Below are 17,982 nucleotides of genomic sequence, written 5' to 3' on the forward strand. Positions count from 1 at the left end.
TATTATTTGGTTTGCTGTCTGGCTCTCTCTCCTAGAATCGAAGTTCCATAAGATCGAGAATTCTTGTCTGTTTTGTTTTCATCCTCACAATACCCACAGCTCTTACAACATACCTGGCACATAGTAGGAGCTCAATAAATATTTTTTGAATGACTACAAATGGTAAACCACTAACAGCATTATTTCATTGTTAAAAAGTTTGATTACTTATCTTTAATTTAAAGCACAAAAAGTAATCTATACTTTTTTTCATGTCCTGGTAAATTAAGTATAGAAATAATATGTAAAATATCTGAGATATAAAACTGAAAGCAACAAATAAACAAGACAAACAAACAAAACTCATAGACACAGATAACAGCTCAGTAGTTACCGGAGGGAAGAAGGTGGGAGATAGATAAGAGTAAAGGGGGTCAAATATATAGTGACAGAAGGAGATTTGACTTTAGGTAGTTAACACACAATGCAATATGTGAATGATGTATCATAGAATTGTACACGTGAAACCTGTATAATTTTATTAACCAATGTCACCCCAATAAATTCAATTTAAAAAGTAAAAGAAGAAGAAAATGAAGAAGAAGAAGAAGGAGGAGGAGGAGGAGGAGGAGGAGAAGGAGGAGGAGAACTAGATTATAAAAAAAAGAAAGTACTCCCTGAGAAAAGTTTATTCTGAAACTGAGATAAGCTTGTGGGTCGACAGAGCTTTCTATCAAGGAGAAAGACTCAAGGAAACTTTGGGATTGGGCATCATATTGGGTTAAAAACTGAACCATCAGCTAGGAATCAGAGAATAAATGGATATTAGCAGGATAGTTGGTCAAAGCAACTGGGTCATGAAGGTTATACTTACTCACTCAGTCACTCATTAATTCACTCACTCATCCACTCATTCATTCATTGAACAAATACTTGGATATCTAAGTGCCAAGCTCTGGGCTCCAATCTTGGGGTAAAAAACTAGGTCTCTGAAGTTATGGAACTTGTACTGTAGTAAGGAATTCAATATGTGAGCACATAGTTGCACCACATGTACCTTTTTCATGAGGCAAAGCCTACTTAAACTTTTTATATTCACCCCTCAAAAATCAATTTCCTTTCATCCAGTCAAGGCACAAAATAATACAGGTGTTTAGTGGCCAGGTAAAAAATTCACCAAAATAGAAACCTGGATTGGAATTTCAAAGGTGAGGCTGTGGTTGCTCAGGCCTTGTTACTAAAGTTCCAGCATCCTGCTGAGTAATGAAATTAAAGAAAGAGCTGATTAATAAAGTGGGTTCTAATGTATGTATGTATTTATTTATTCATTTATTTATTTATTTTAAGACAGGGGATACTTTATTCAAACCCATAAGAGAAATGGACAGGTTGGGTCTGTAACAAAGCATCGTGTTTTAAAGCATAGGCCAGTAATTGTATATGAGAGTATACACTGCCACATACAAATTAACTGATTAGATCACAACTTTTCAATGTTAACACAGAATAAGAGTTCCTGAAAAAGCAACACCTTTGTGACATTTTAACTTTAGTATTCTTCTCCTTCTTCCTCACCCTCTCCTTCAACAGAATCCACACCAACCTCCTCATAATTCTTCTCAAGGGCAGCCATGTCCTCACGGGCCTCAGAAGACTCTCCTTCCTCCATGCCCTCACCCACGTACTGGTGAACAAAGGCACGCTTGGCATACATCGAGTCAAACTGTGGTCCGGGCAAGCCCAGGCCTCAACAATAGCTGTGGTGTTGCTCAGCATGCACACAGCTCGCTGTACTTGGCTAGGTTTCCACCAGGTACCACGGAGGGAGGCTGGTAATTAATGCTAACTTTGAAGCCAGTGGGGTACCAGTCCACATACTGGATGGTACGCTTGGTCTTGATGGTGGCAATGCAGCATTGACATCTTTGGGAACCACGTCCCCATAGTATAATAAACAGCAAGCCATGTATTTATTATGGTGAGAGTCACATTTTACTATCTGGTTGGCCAGCTCAACATTGGTGATCTCTGCTACAGAAAGCTGTTCATAGTAGGATTTCTCAGCAGAGATGACAGGGGCATAAGTGGCCAGAGAGAAGTGGATGTGGGGATAGGGCACCAGGTTGGTTTGGAATTCTGTCAGGTCAACATTCAAGACTCCATCAAATCTCAGGGAAGTAATGATGGAGGATACAATTCGACCTATCAATCTATTCAGGTTAGTATAGGTTGAGCACTCAATATCAAGATTTCTATGACAGATGTCATAGATGGCCTCCTTGTAACCATGAAGGCACAATCAGAGTGCTCTGCGGTGGTGTGGGTAGTGAAGATGGAGTTGTAGGGCCCAACTACAGCTGTGGAAACTTGGGGGCCTGGGTAAATGGAGTACTCCAGCTTGGACTTCTTGACATAATCGACAGAGAGATGTTTCATCAGCAGGGATGTGAACCCAGAACCAGTTTCCCCACCAAAGCTATGGAAAACCAAGAAGCCCTAAAGACCTGTGCATTGGTCAGCCAGCTTCTGAATTCGGTCCAAGACAAGATCAATGATCTCCTTGCCAATGGTGTAGTGCCTGCAAGCATAGTTATTGGTGGCATCTTCCTTGCCTGTGATGAGCTGCTTGGGGTGGAAGAGCTGGCGATAGGTGCCAATGCAAACTTCATCAATGACCATGGATTCCAGGTCTACAAATACTGCCCTGGGCATATGCTTGCCAGCGCCTGTCTCACTGAAGAAGGTGTTGAAGGAGTCGTCTTCCTCACCCAATGGTCTCGTCACTTGGCATCTGGCCATCAGGCTGGATGCCATGTTCTAGGCAGTAAAGCTCCCAGCAGGCATTGCCAATCCGAACACCAGCCTGGCCAGCCTAGATGGAGATGCACTCACGCATTGTTGCTGCCAAGCAGATGGCTGAGAGGAAGAGGAGACTCTTAGGCGGTTGATGTAAGAGAACCTAGAATGTGGGCTTCTAAACCTTATAACAAGTTTGCATTTTTGCTTGGCCTTTTGTGAGCTGTGTAACTTTGGAAAATGTACCTAACCTATCTGAGATTTAATCTTTCAGTGTTGTCAGATTAACACACATAAAGATTATGAACATTTAGCACAGAAGCTGGTTCACAGCGAGCACTCAATAAGAGGTGGACAGTTGTGTCAGGAATAGCATGGAAAACTACAAACTCTCTTTTATGTTTTAGGAGCATGTCTAGATTTGATCAGTTATGAGTTTTAGATGACAAATTTAAGGCAAGTTTTATAAAAACTGCAGGGAATTAAGTTATGATATTAAAGCACAAGGTTTCATCCTGGTATTGTTAAAATTAGACAAAATGGCTTTGCCCTCCTCTTTAGCAGCTCGTTTACCGTGTTGCTTATAAAAGACATCAGTGAATTGAAACTGAACAGTAAATTGTGTTCTCACCATCTGTCTTGAAATAAATATGACATAGGAGTCCCTGTCATTCAGACTATTTGGGAAGGAACATCATTTATAAGTTTTTCTGTAAAGGGTTTGGAACCAACCAATTAAAAATGCCTCCTAAGATTGTTTCTTGGGCCTGCATTTCAATAGGAATGCTTTCATAGTGAGTAAAGTTAAGCTGTTCATTGATAATTCAAATGACTTTATTAGACTGGGATAATTAAAACACTGAAGGTATTTCATCTCCCCTCTTTCATCCCCCCTTGTCCTCTTTCTCCTTTAGATTTCCCCCAAATTGATCATTGCAATTTAAATAGGATGTTGGGGGTGATTCAAACTAATAGTAATTAGCAACCATGGTCTTTGCTAATCTGATAGCTTTTTAAAAATTCCATCTGTAGCCATAATCAGATTTGAAGCTGTGAAAATAATAGCATATATTTTTTTTAAATTCTGGGCCTAGACAAACAAGTATACCTTTTTTTTTAAAGCAAGGATGTCATCTGTGTTTTAGAGACTGAGGCAGAGAATGACTAAGAGTCCAAGCATCCTCCACTCATTCTTCCTAGATTCTTTAGCATGCTGTCAAGATATCTGTTTGCTGGCCCAATTCTGACTAAACATAAAGATTTTTTCTTACAGATAAAGTATCGATATACATTTTTTCTATTCTGGAAACATGAGCAGTGAGTGGCCTTTTTAGGTCAGATATATAGGTCTACATTATGGATGGCACACAGTGCCTGCTTTTATAAACGGATTGCTTTTCTGTCCTTGCTTACCCTAGAGCAGAGATGTTCAGTCCAGATATCTTTCTGCTAAACGACCTTTGCTCAGTCTTGCTCTTCTTATAACTTCACAACACCTCTATAGCATTGAATTAAACTAAGCTTAGTGTCTATTTGATAATTTCTTGAGCAGTGGATTTTTCTTTTTATTTAAAGCAGTACAGAAGAACTCTGTTTTGTTACCAGTACCACGGAGACGGTTTTATGAGGAGACATAATTTGACTTAGAATATTCCCACTTCTTGTAACAGTGTGCTGTATTTTAATAAAGTTCCCATATATTATGCAAACGAAATGTTTTACAGACTTGTCACAGATGGCAGTTGAAAGTGACTATTGCACGATCATTCCATACCACCCTCTTCTTAAAACGATGAGCTCGATTTGTGTCCCCATGATCCCTAAGTTGAGGAGCATAAACCATAGAATTAAGAAAAACTTCTAAAGAATTACACAGGGATGGAAAAATAGAATGTTCTTTAAAGAATGACTAGGAGAAAATGTCTTCTTATGTGGTTTCATGTCTCCACTAATTATATTAATTTCTTTTTTACTATAAAGTATGCATTGTACCAGGAAGAAGATGGGAGAAGATAAACATGTTTGAGATTTATGAAGGCTGTTTATTTCTTACACAGTTAAGCACTTATTATTAGTATAATTGTAGATCGAATTTTCTCATCCTAGTTGCCTCTTTTAGATCCTTCTAGACCAGTTTTGGAGTATGCCTCAAACTGCCTGTTTTCTGGAATCCAACTTTCTGCTTAAATGCCATTCGTGTCTCCCTGTGCCAGCAGCTCATGGTCGTCTGACCTCTATTTCCTGAAAGCACAGTTTTTTCCCCATTTTTATTTATTACTTCTGTTTCTAAATCTGGTTATCATTAAGATCTCCATGGAGTTTAGCTTATTTATTGAATAAGCCGGGCTTTGTCGTAGTGAATACAATTTGTTGAAAGAAATCCAGTTAAGCTAGTTCAAGTAGAAATGGAGGTTGTTGATAGGACACAGAGAAATTTGATAGAAATTGGGAACAGGAAATACTGTAATACTAGGGCCTCATAGGAGATAAAACTGGAGAGTGAGTCTGGATCTAAATAGTTCTGGGAGTTTCAACAGTCCCTGAGTCCACAGACTTCATTAAAATGCTTTGTCATCATTATGCTTTGGCAACCCTTTATTTGTCCTTAATTTTTGGTACTGCCACTAACCCAGTCAATGTTTTATAATCCCAAATCAAAATTCCTTATAAGCAAATTGATTGGCTTGACTCACCTTTTCCTTTTTCCCCCAAGTCAGTGGCCAGCCTATGGTTGATCCTTCTTTGAATCAAATGTTCACTTCTGGTCCAATCTGATGAAGCTGTTTTAGGGCACACTGGGGAGAGAGTATGGAGGAATAGTTACATACACTTGGTGTATCAGAGGCTATGAGCAGTGACAGGTAGTTTGAGAGAGAGGTGTAGATGTATCCTCTAAGATAAGGCAGTTACATTTTTCTCTAGGGATCTTTATGGAATAGCTAATGTGGTATTTCAGCAAAGGTAGAGTTTTGGAAAGAGGCTAAAGGTGGGCATGGTGGCTTTCACTAGTAATAAAATCTTATTAAATAATCATTTCTTAATTTGCCCAGAGTCTATGCCTGACAACAATTAGAAAATAGAAGGCTTTTATATGTCATCTGTGTGTGTGTGTTTGTGCACATGCTTATATGTACACAAATAGAAACAGGAGAGGAAGTAATATAAACTTTTAGTGCTAAGAGACCTTAGGGATCCTTTGGCCCAACCCACACATTCCTCAGATTAAGAATCGAGACTCGCAAAGTTTATGTGGCTAGCTTAAGGGCATGCAGCTATTAAGTGGCAGGAGAGAGACTCAGATCTCTTGAGTCCTCATCCAATGAGCTTTATATCCCAGCTCTCTATTATACTTTTGTCTTCAGAAAGAAAGTCTTTATTAATTGAAACAAGCTCAACTACATATTATATTTCGTCATCACTTGGTTTATTATCTTTCAGGTTCTAGCTCAAAGGTACCCACCTCAAAGTGGTACCTGACCACTGCCTAAAGTTGATCTCATTTCTTGTCCCCAGATTTTCTACATCATCATTTTCATAGCTTTATATCATTTACCCCAATCTTTAATCACCTTGTTTGTTTTCACATTTTTTTTCCTCTGTTAAAATAGAAGACTCCATGAAAGTAAAGATTGTTTCTCTTCTTCATGATTGCTTTTTCAGCTCCTGTAATTGTGCCCAGAACATAGTAGGGACAGAAAAATAATTAATCATGCCTGTGTGCATTTAATAAATATAAACGTTACAATAATAAATATTCTGAGGGAACACATCGACTCTTTTCTGGTCATACATACTTCCTAATTATTGAGGTCATGCAAAGTTTAATATTCCTACAGTATTAAATTTCTCTAAAAGTCTGTACATATTTTTGTATATACCATGTCACAATTTCAGGCTAAAACAAAATCTGGAATTCATAGCAAAGGGAGCAGCAACATCTGATTCAGATGTGATTTTACCTGTGTGGGTGTATTCCACATAAACTGTGAGTGCGTTCGTGACAGAGAGTAACTTGGTTTAGAGATGCTGCGCCCTAACTATCCTCTTTGTTTATGAATGTTCCTGTGACTCGCTGACAGTAAGAACTGTTCATTCTTATTTCTGGCTCTTGGCAGCCTACAGATGCTTCCTGTTAGTGCTCCTGGCAGGTTACTGGTAAGGCTTGTTGTTTATTGCCCTATCTATCAAGTTTTATTTATTTTTAAAAATAAGCCTTAAGTATACTGTAAACTTCCTTCACAAACAGATTTTTCCTCCTGTTTTATATTTGACAAGACTCTAAAAGAAATAGCAACATTGTCTCATAAATATTTGAACCCAAAATTTTAGGAGAGAATTATACTTAAGGTATTCAGAACAGGAATAGTCTCAGTCTAAAATCTCTCTTTCAACTACCTATTCTCAAATTCCCTCTCTCTTTCTCTCTCTCTCTCTCTCTCTCTCTCTCTCTCTCTCTCTCTCTCTCTCTCTCTCTCTCCCCCTCTCGCTCCTCTCCTCTCTATGCCTTCTTCTTTTTTAATTGCATTGTCTCATTTATGCTTCTATTGTGCCCGCAAATCATCTTACCCCAGGCCAAATTCTCTAGTCAAAACTGCCATCCATATCTTCCTTAAATACTGTTTACATAATGTAAATGCTATTATCAAAAAGGTAAAAGGGCTTTCTATTTCCAAGCTCATCAAGCCTAAACGTTTTACATCTTTCCTGGTGTTCTGTTATGTAAACTAACTATTCCTTTCATCTGTAAACTCTGCTATTTTCCAACACAAAGTTAATGAGAAAATGTATTGGCATGGTACAAAATAAGAGTCATACTGACGAGTTCAATTCAAACACTACTACTTACTAGTTTATGGCCTTGAGGAAGTCTCATAACTCCCCTCACTGTATTTCCTCATTGGAAAGATAAAGACTAATGATATCTACTTTGCTAAACATTCCTGGTATTCTCCAAATATTACCAGTTCTTCTCCTGAGCTCATGGTAATATTACATTTCACCAGTGATTTTTAATTTAGGTATGGTTATGTAATTTCTTTTGGCTAATGAAATATGAGTGGAAATAATGTGCTTTAATTGTGAACAGAAACTTTTAGAGGCAGTGTGTGATTTGCCATGATCCTTTCTCTTGATGAGGTAAACATGGAAGAATATGTTAAAAAAGAGACTCCATTATCCCGGGATCTTGACTGTCTACAATAAGCAGAGCCTTTTACTGATCAACCACGAATATGTAGCATGAGATATTGGTGTATGTTACTGCAGGTAAACTTAACCTATCCTGAATAATAATATATTTACTCCGTAAGGTTGTTTGGAGAGTGTCAACATACATAAAGTTGCAACTTAATATGCATTTATAATTGGTAGTTGTCATCATCAGCAACATTATTATCATCATTGGTACTATTGTTATTTTGTTAAGTTTATGTGTTCTTTCTATTCCATATTATTTTCCCCATTATCTTACCGTGCTATAAATATATATTTGCCTATCTTGTCCTTCAGTAAAGTATAAGAACTTTGAAGAGGACAAGGTATTTGATGTGTCCTGATTCAGGCATACCCAATTAGGTGTTTATCCATTCCAACTAAATTCCACACAGTAGCATGAAAACAGATATAGAAAATACATAAACAATGGGTGTTTTTGTGTTCCAGCAAAACTTAACTTACAAAAACAAGAGGCGGACCATATTTGTGAATCCCTGATTTAGACTCTATTCTTCCTTTCCTCCTTCCTTCTCTTTTTACAACTTTTAGTCCTAGTTTGCCTCTTTCTCTTCTTGGTGTAACTATATTCTCTGTGGCCACAGGCAGGTTTTTTTTTTTTTTTCTCATGGTGGGTAGAAATAGCCACCAGTAGCCCTAAGTCTATGTCATAATGAAAGTGACTCTCTTTCTTCCTAGTGTTCTTTTTGTGTGATGTGCCCACACTTGGACCAATCTCTGTTGACAGAGCATGGGAATTCCTGATTGGTCAGGCCCGAGTCATGTGACAGTTGAGACACTGTGATTGATGAGTCTTCAGAACTACCAAGGGTGGGGATGGGAGAAAGAGGAAGGCAGATACAACAGGATGCTCACTACAAGCCTCCTTTCACCTACATATGCGGAGAAGCAGGAAAGAACCTTGTTCAGAGAGTCATTGCTAATAGTTCTTCATTATGTATAGATGTTATACTTGGTAGCCAATCTCCCTGGTCACTTTTCAAAAACCTTCTGTGTGGTCTGGAAACAAAAGCATTGGCCAAGATTGGGTTGTATGCGAGAAGCAGGAAAGAGAGCAACCAAGAAAGACTTAAGTCTCTGTTCCAAGTACTTGGGTGAGTAGAGTCACTTTGTATTTACATGGTTAAAAATCATTTCCAAAATTGTAGAGGGGAAGCAGCAACATAGAAAATCCTCGACTGGTTTGTAACTATTTTTCTAATATTCTGAGAAAACTCACGAAACTTTACAAAAGGTAATAAACAAAGCAATATGATGGTATATGAGTCAAGACTCTTTGGAAACTATCCAAATTTCTCTCTGCAATATGGGGAACACCTGCAAATTTCTAATACGAAATGCCATAAAAAGAAACAAAAAAAAACCCTTATCCTTGTTATTCCTGGCCACATAATGTCTAAAGGGCATTAACTGGCTACAATGGATGTGGGTTGGACACTCAAAAACAAGTCAGTCTTATATACCAGTACTTCCTCTATTTTTACTTGGCTCAGAAAATTTAATGAAATTATACAAATCCCTGAAATCTAATATTTTTATGCGATAAGATTGTGTAAGAGGAGGGGGTGGAAGAGAAGTTCGGAAAATGTGATGACAGATGGCAAGTGGGCTCAGGCACATAGCGTTCCTATATATAGGGGAGGGGACAATCTGGTTAATCAAGGGGAGGGGGGAGCATTTTTAAATTTAGTTTCAAGTATTTTATATATTCAGCAACATCATTTACTGAAGCAGCCTAGCTGGATAGAACTTTAATTTTGGGGGGGTTGGGGTGGGTTGTGTGATATATATTTTCAACAGTTTTACATATTCTTTCATGATGTCTACATTTAAAAATCAAATGGTATCTATAGGCTTTGAGTATATCTTTTGAGAGAGGCGTTGAAAATATCTTTCTAGTGTTCCTTCCAAGGAAATTTAATGACATTTTAAAAATTAGGGTCATCACAGCAAATTTAGCAACACTAGAAAATTAAAGTGAGTGTTCACAATGAAGATGACTATAATTTCGTAGCATGAGCAGTGTGCTGGCAAATAGGATGCCTGAGATCCAGACTTAGAACTAGGTAATATAAGGTCAGGTAGAAGGTGTTACCTTATACAAGTCACTTCACCTCTTTGGTCTAAATCTTATTTTAAAAGTAGGAGTTTGGATTAAATAATATTGTTGTGATATTTTTAGTTTTATGTTTCAATAGTTGCAGGCTGTCTCTTAATGCTTTGTTAATTAAGATGCTTTTGGTTGCAAGTAAAAGAATCCCAGCTCAAGCTGCCTCGACCTATAACAGGAGAAAGTCTAGTATTGAATAGACTTTAGGATTGGTTTGATTCAGCAAAGGACATTTCCCCAACTTGTTTGCTCTGCTTTCCATGGTACCAGCCTCATGGTAATGTTGGCATTCCTTCTGGATCTCCAAATGCCTGATAACTCCTAGTCAATGATCTGATTTCTTGTTCAGGTCTGGATGAAAAGAGAAAATCATTTCCTGAAGTTATTTTAGTTGAATGAATAAGGGTCTTTCCAAAAGGTCTTTGCAAACCTGGCTGCAGATATTATTGGCGCAAACTGGCTTCTGTGCTCATCTCTGATCCTGGCCAGCGAATGGGGCTACCTTGAGCCACAAGAGAGACTCCTAGAACCAGCAGTTAGCTCAGCAAGGGGAGATATGACTAAATGACTAAAAACTTAGAAGGGGGCATATAAAGAATGCACCCATGAAGTCTACTAATCATCGTTTTGAGCATTAAGATTCACATAATCTATACAGTTAAATTAATAAAACAGAGGTTTTATATGGTAGCTATTTTCATATCAAGCACATAGCAAGCATTCAATAAACGTGTACATTTGGCTAACTTAAAATCTGTTAAACACAGAGAAGGTGCCTCCTAATTGGTAACTAATTAACAAGAAATCACAGGTATTTCTAGGGTATCTGTAGTGACCAGACCTGTAGTAATTTTTTTGTTTTAGTGTAGTGGTTTTCAAACTTGGCTGCAAAGTGAAACCACCTAAGAACCTTTGAAAAACATTGTTGCCTGTGTCTATCTATCTCCAGAGATCCTAATTTGATTGATCTGGGATGGGGGCCTTTAGAGTTTTAAAACTCCGCAGGTTACTGTAATTCACAGCCAAAATTGAGGACCTCTGGTTTAGGGACTCTTTAAGTACAGGCATACTCAAGTGCATTCTCCCACCCCATTCAGTCAGGTCTAAGGTTCTCCCTGAATTCCTTTTTCTAATTCTCTTGTCCTCTACTCTAAACTAGTAACTGCTAGATTCTCCTCTCTAAGCTGGGACTCCCAGAGACACCACATATTCTCCATTCCAGTATGAAAAAAAAAAAAAAAACTGAATGTGAGGGAGGAAATCAAGAGTGGGGAAGGCCTACTGTCAATATGGTGTGTTAGAAGAAAGGGACAAAAGGGTGGATGAGAGAAAACAAAAAGCAATGCAAAAGCCTTTCTCTTTGGCACTGGAATGTGGTTTGAGATTTTTTAGCCGTTTTCAGACTCAGATTCCCACACAAACACCCATACACATACAGACACATCATCTGAAATTCTTCCCAGCCTCCTCTCTACGCAGCCCACTGCCAACCACTTGCTTAGAATATTGCTGCAAATTCACAAAAGACCTAAAACATGAATAAATGAGAAATAATGAGAAATGGCTATTTATTCATTCACTCATACATTCATTTTTCACCTATTCTATAAATATTGATTGCGTACCTACTATGTGCCAGGTTCATTGCCAGATGGTAAGTAAACAGCAATGAATAAAACAGGAGCTTATAGCATGTACAAAGGCCCTGGAAAATATTTGAAGTGTGTGAGACAGGGTAATGATTATGCTGTTCACCAGTTCTTGAGTTTTATTCTCTGTACTTTGTTTGTTGAATGAATGCTTGCTGAATGAATGAATACCTGAAAGCAATACTGAGAGAAGACCAGAGTGACTGGAGCATGGTAAGTGTAGGAGTGGGTAGAAAGGAATGGAATTATATTTGGGTTAAAAATATGGGCAGACAGTTATGCTAGGCCCTGTGGTTTATGTTTTATTTTTAAGCAGATATTATATTCTATGCATTGAAAAAACATTGCATGTTTCCAAACAGGGAATTATAAGGTCAGGGAAAGTGTCTCTGAAACTAGAAGAATAAAAAAGAGCCATTTGAGTAAAGAATAGAATAAAAGAATGTTCCAGAAAGAGGAAACTGGATGTGCAAAAGCTTGTAGTTAAGAAGGGCGTGTTTGAAAAACCGAAAGGCATTATGCACTACTTGGAGATAAGGAGATGAAAGATAGTCTAGTGGAGAGACTGGTAAACAGACAAATATGGCACAGAGCAATAGATGCTGTAGCAAATGCAGTTGACACTGAATCTTGTAGGAGTGCGGAGGAGGGCTGTCGACCCTAAACGTGGGAGCCAAGAAAAACTCCATGGAGAATGATGCACCAGAACCAAATCTAGAAAAGTGGGTTGTTTTAGAAGAAAGAAGGGGAAGAGGAAAGGTAAGTAAAAATAGAAGGCAAAGCAAGGATATGGCAAATAGAAAAAGTTAAATCTGCAAAAGCATAGAGAAATAAGAAAGAATATGAAAATTTAGAAGTAAATCTTTGTTATAGCATAGAAATAATTTAATTTTAAAAATTTATAGAGATATAATATGCCAGGCATGCTGATATGCATCTTAATAATAATGTCTTGAATTAGTTATCAGTGAGGTAACTGTGTGAAGTTACTTGCATAAGATCCAACAGTTAGTAAGTGTCATTGCTGAAATAAAAATCCAAGCAGCCTGACTCCAGAGTCCAATAGCTCTTCTATTACACTGCCTCACTGACCAAGTCAAAAATAAAAAAAATAAAATTAAAGGAAGGAGGCCCATGGAGATGTGGAGATGTGGATTAAAATACATACATATTCCTATTTTCCTATGTATTTCCTATTTCTGGAAATCATCTCTTTTCTATAATTGAAATTCAAACAAAATAAAAGAGAACAGTTAGTTGGTCATATTAATAAGACAAAAGCCAGGAGAGAAATTTACTTGAAAGCAAATCAGGTACAAACCTAAGGTGTCAAGAAAAGTTGATAGGACTGAAGCTTTTACTGGGCAAAGGGGATTTCTGTTTTCCTGTTGTAATTAAACACCGATATCATGTAGTATCCTATAGAAAAAGATAAACATTCTTGTTGTTAATTTTTTCTTATATAGCAGAAAATTTACTGCCACAAAAGTAAGATTAGCCACAATTTATGAGCAACAAATAGATGTGAAATATTTAGAGAAAAGGAAGTACTTTAGATTGGTCACGTGGATTAAGGTCACCATTAGAGGAATAGTAAGCAACACTGGAAATTGATATTGTCATTAAAAAAAAAACAAATCATAAAACATATTACATATTAAAGTGCAATTTTTTAAAAGTAACAAAACCAAATAGGCATGTTCGTAAAGTGTTAGCGGTCTGTATACTTTAATGTGAGTACTGCTACCTTTTTGTGTGATAGATTATTAATGATTTTAAAATTTTCTCTATTTAGATCTTTTTTTCTCCCTTTTAAAATATGAATATATTCCTTTAAAAGTAAAACAATTATAAAAATATCAAAATATTTTAGTCTTGAAAGTACGTATGAAAACATCACTACTTTATTTATTTTTATCTATTATTATTATTATCATTTATACCTACAGCACTTGGTTTTCCTAGGTGGCCTCCCATCCAAGTACTAACCAGGCCTGACCCTACTTAGCTTCTGAGATCAGACATTGGGCTTGTTCAGGGTGGCATAGCAGTAGACCATGGACTATGGCTCCACTGGGGTGTGAACCCAGGACCTTCTGCATGTAAAGCAGTCGTGCGAACTGCTATACTACGGAACCACGTCCGAAAACATTACTACTTTAGTCAACACTGTGATTATGTCTTTAATATTCATTCCCTTTTCACATTATTGTCCCAATTTTTCTTTTTTAGGTACCGCACCTCCCTCACTACATGCATCTCTTTTAGGGGAAGCTAATTTCTCTTGATTTAGACACCAGGCATGTAGTATAGCTCTAAGTAAAACAATGTAATCTTTTCCCCTGACCAAAGTAATTGGCTTGAGTTGTGACCCAAGTCAAGCTAAGGAGACATAAGTAGTGGTTTGCTGGGGAGAAGCTAAGAAAGAATATTTGCTTATCTGAGGGAGTTTTTCAAAACATTCCCTTCTCTTGCCATTATTTGGATGAAGAAGCACATAGTCTAGACAGCTGTTGGCAGCTGCGTTTCATCAATGGTGGAGGGTCTGCTTTAAGAATGGACACCTTGAAAAGCAAAGAGAGAGTTGGCAATGAGGTAGGACTTGATGGATTAGTGGAGTTGCTGAATCAGACCCACCTGGTGGTGAGCTCCATCTATGGACTGTCATCCTATGTGAAATCATGCATCTCTTTATTGTTTACTCCGGTTTGAATTGTTTTACTGTTTTTTTTTTTTCCCTTCTGTTAATCGTAACCAACCACAATCTACCTCCTTATTTCTATGTTATCCTTGTTCTGGAAGGTTACTAACAGATAATTCAAGATTTTTCTTCTAACATACAAAAAAATTATTTGATGGCACAGGTTTTATTTTCCTTGACCTAGCTGGTATAGTCTAGAACTATGTTGTCCAATGCAGTATCGACTAACTCTATGTGGCTATTTAAATTTAAATTAGTTAAAATTAAACAAAATAAAAAATTAATTTCCTTAGTTGCACTAATCACATTTCAAATGTTTATTAGCCACACATACGTGGTGGCTACCATCTTGGCCATTGATATAGAACATGTCCAGCATCACAGAAAGTTCTACTGCATAGTATTGTGAGAGAGAAGCAGATAGAGAGGAAAAAAGGGAGACAGAGAGACAGAGAGAGGGAAAAGGGGGGAGGAGAGAGACAAAAAGAGATAGAGAGGGAAGCAGGGGAGAGAGAGAGAGAGAGAGAGAGAGAGAGAAAGAGAGAGAGAGGAATGTTAGATGAGGAGACTTGTAGTCAGTGGGGGAGAGGTTTCTTTAGGTTCAATATAATAGAATTCTAAGTGCTTTCATTTGATTTTTAACATTTATAGAGTGTTTTTTATTCTTCAAGTTTCAGCTGTAAGCTCTACCATCAGACCATATTTGGAAATCAAATACTGAGAACCAGGACTAAAAATTCAGGACAGTTGCATTTTTTTCTTTTAGGAAAAAAATCCAAAATATACAGTAGCAGGTAGGTATGGGTTTAAACAAATGTATAGGACAACTTTCTTTACTTATTGTCATAGCAATAGACTAGTTCCTAAATGCATGCTATTGGCTAGCAAGCAAACTAGTAAAGACTATTGGGGGATGAGGGTGCACAAAAGCTACTTATTTCTAGAAAAACAGTTGATTATACATGCCATCTTGATAGAAAACTTGTATTTTATTTTGATTCATTATCAATTTATTCATGTGAATATCTGAGTGCCTACTATATACCAAGCGTGTGTGTGTGTGTGTGTGTGTGTGTGTGTGTGTGTGTGTTCAATTTTGAAGATACAGCAGTGAAAAAAATGCTGGTTCTCCTTCCTCTCATGATGATTCTTGTAAGAAGATACAGTAGGTATCAAATAGAGAATTCCAGAAGTAGTTAATTACGGTGGTATATACCATGGTGACTTGATAGGGTTTGGAACATTAGGAAAAGCTACTAAGGGAAAGTTTCCCTGTCCCATTCAAGGACCAAAAAAAAGAATGTAGTAGGAACCAAGAGTGACAATATTTGTAAGAGTTGAGGTAGGGGCCATAGCTCATGCAAAGACATGTCAACCACAGTCATGAATTTGGGCATTATTTAAGCTCAATAGGGAACCATCAAAAGGCTTTTAAGTAAAAGGAGTGGTGTGATCAACATGCTTCTCAAACACATTCTGGCTACAGAGTGGAGAAGAGATGAGTAGGAGGCACACATTCTAAGGAAGGTGAACTAGTTAGGAAAGTATTGCCACAGTTCAGGTAAGATGATGATAGTCTAGGTGCTGGTGTTTGGAAAGGAACAGAACAGGGAGATTTAAGACATGCCCAGGAAGTCTAATAAAAAGTGACTGAATAAATGTGGGAACTCATGGAGAGGGAGATGGCAAAGAGTCTTCATTTCTGGCTTAAACGGCTGAATGAGTGAAGGGCCATGTCTTAGGTGGGTTTGGGGGACAGTGATTATGAAGCCAGCTATGGATCTGAGAGTCTTATAAACCAAAGATATCATGTTATTGCTTTTATTATCATCAAAGCAGTCATTTTCATGACCTTATATGCTTAGGTTTCTATTCTTGTAAAAAAGAGACCACTTGATGTCTAACACAACAATTTATTTATCACTTTGATTAGAGAAAAGGATGTGATGTTGTTGTTTTAAAAGGAGAATAAATAAACTTTCTGTTTTAAAAGGAGGCTAAAGAGATGACAAGTGGAAGAACAGAACAAATGTCTTTATTCTTTCTTTTTCTTCTGCCTAGGAGACAGACAAGATAAACAATGAAGAATTATAATTGATAAAGTAATTGTAGAGATAGGCTACTAGAGGTGAAAATGAGACTCCTACATGATTATCTTTTCTTCCAGCTCAAGAAAAACCTTGTCTTTTCCTATAGTTACTGAAAATTCTGCCTTATATATCAAGATCTGAATTATACCGTTGAGTATCACCAGATTTATAGAAGACAATTTAGTGTCTGCTCATTTTGTTACTATTATTTTTATTTGTCGAGCAGCAGTTTTTTTTATTTGTTTGTTTTTGTTATATTTTTTGCCTTGTGGATTCTGTGTATTTTAAAGAAATAATTATTTCCTTCTTCACTTCTCCTGCTAGGAAGCTTAGAGTGAAAAGAGTGCTTCCTCTGTAGCACTTGGTTTGCATTTCATGTTCAAGTTTCACATCAGGCTCATCTTACTTTGCTTACTTGGCTTTTTATCTTTATAACATAAAATGTATTGTTTCTGCTAATTTATTTGCTTAGAATTTGGATGCTTAGTGCTTAGCCTTTGAGAATCAAAGATGAATATGAATTTTAGTCCTTTAACCTTACTAGAGGTGTGCCATTTTTGAAACAATGCAGGACACAGGATAGAGAAGTAAATAAAACAAGTACATACACTTTATTTAGGTAAGACTGAAATCTAGGGATGTTGCTGTGTATCTGGTACAGGGTATATACAAGGTAAAGACTCCATGGTGGATGGGAAAATTTCAGGTCAGTTCTAGGAAAAAAAAAAATCATATAACATAAATGATCTATGTAATCAATCTATGGGAAAAAGATAGGATAACATTATCACTTAATCAAGGGAAAAAGGTCTATTGCCTTCTCATGATCAGGGATTTAAAATAGGCAACTGATGGGTAGCCCCGATTACTAGAGAAAAATTGAGCTTCTATGCTACACAAGGCATATAGATTAGAGGTAAGGTGCCATGGTAATGATCCTTTTATCTGTGCCTCCACTTATATTAGTCAGTTGAAATGGAATAAGAAAAAAATCAGGGTTGTGAATTCACAACCACAACGTGTTATTTCAAGAAACACAGAACTGATTTAAATGATGTACATCTAAGCCATTTTCATTTGCATTGGACTGAAAGTTGGCATGTTTCTCAGTCCAGATGTAATTTATTTAAATTCCTTTAGTAGTTTTTCAATTTAGAAATATGCATAGACATAAAATCTTGCATGTGTCAATTTTTTTTCTATACATTTGTGACTTAAAATTGGCCAAATTATTAAATGGATTGTTCTTAAACTGAACTAAAGATGGCTTTCATTTATGATGCCAAGAAATGAAAAGTCTGATAATTAGGAGAATGAGGGATATTCTGGCAGTACTTTGTGCCTGGATTCAGGATTTAGGCTCTCAATGGGTTTCCAAAGTGACTTAATAATACAAAGCATATGTGTGTGTGTGTGTGTGTGTGT

The 17,982-nt window shown here is 37.1% G+C and overlaps 1 pseudogene; it reads right to left on the reverse strand.

Annotated features, from left to right (window-relative positions):
- Positions 1-1,513: 1,513 nt before the first annotated feature.
- LOC105290997 lies at positions 1,514-2,875 on the reverse strand (annotated as a pseudogene).
- Positions 2,876-17,982: the final 15,107 nt, after the last annotated feature.

This window comes from Pteropus vampyrus, unplaced genomic scaffold, assembly GCF_000151845.1.
Source record: "Pteropus vampyrus isolate Shadow unplaced genomic scaffold, Pvam_2.0 Scaffold41, whole genome shotgun sequence".
Classification (NCBI taxonomy): domain Eukaryota; kingdom Metazoa; phylum Chordata; class Mammalia; order Chiroptera; family Pteropodidae; genus Pteropus; species Pteropus vampyrus.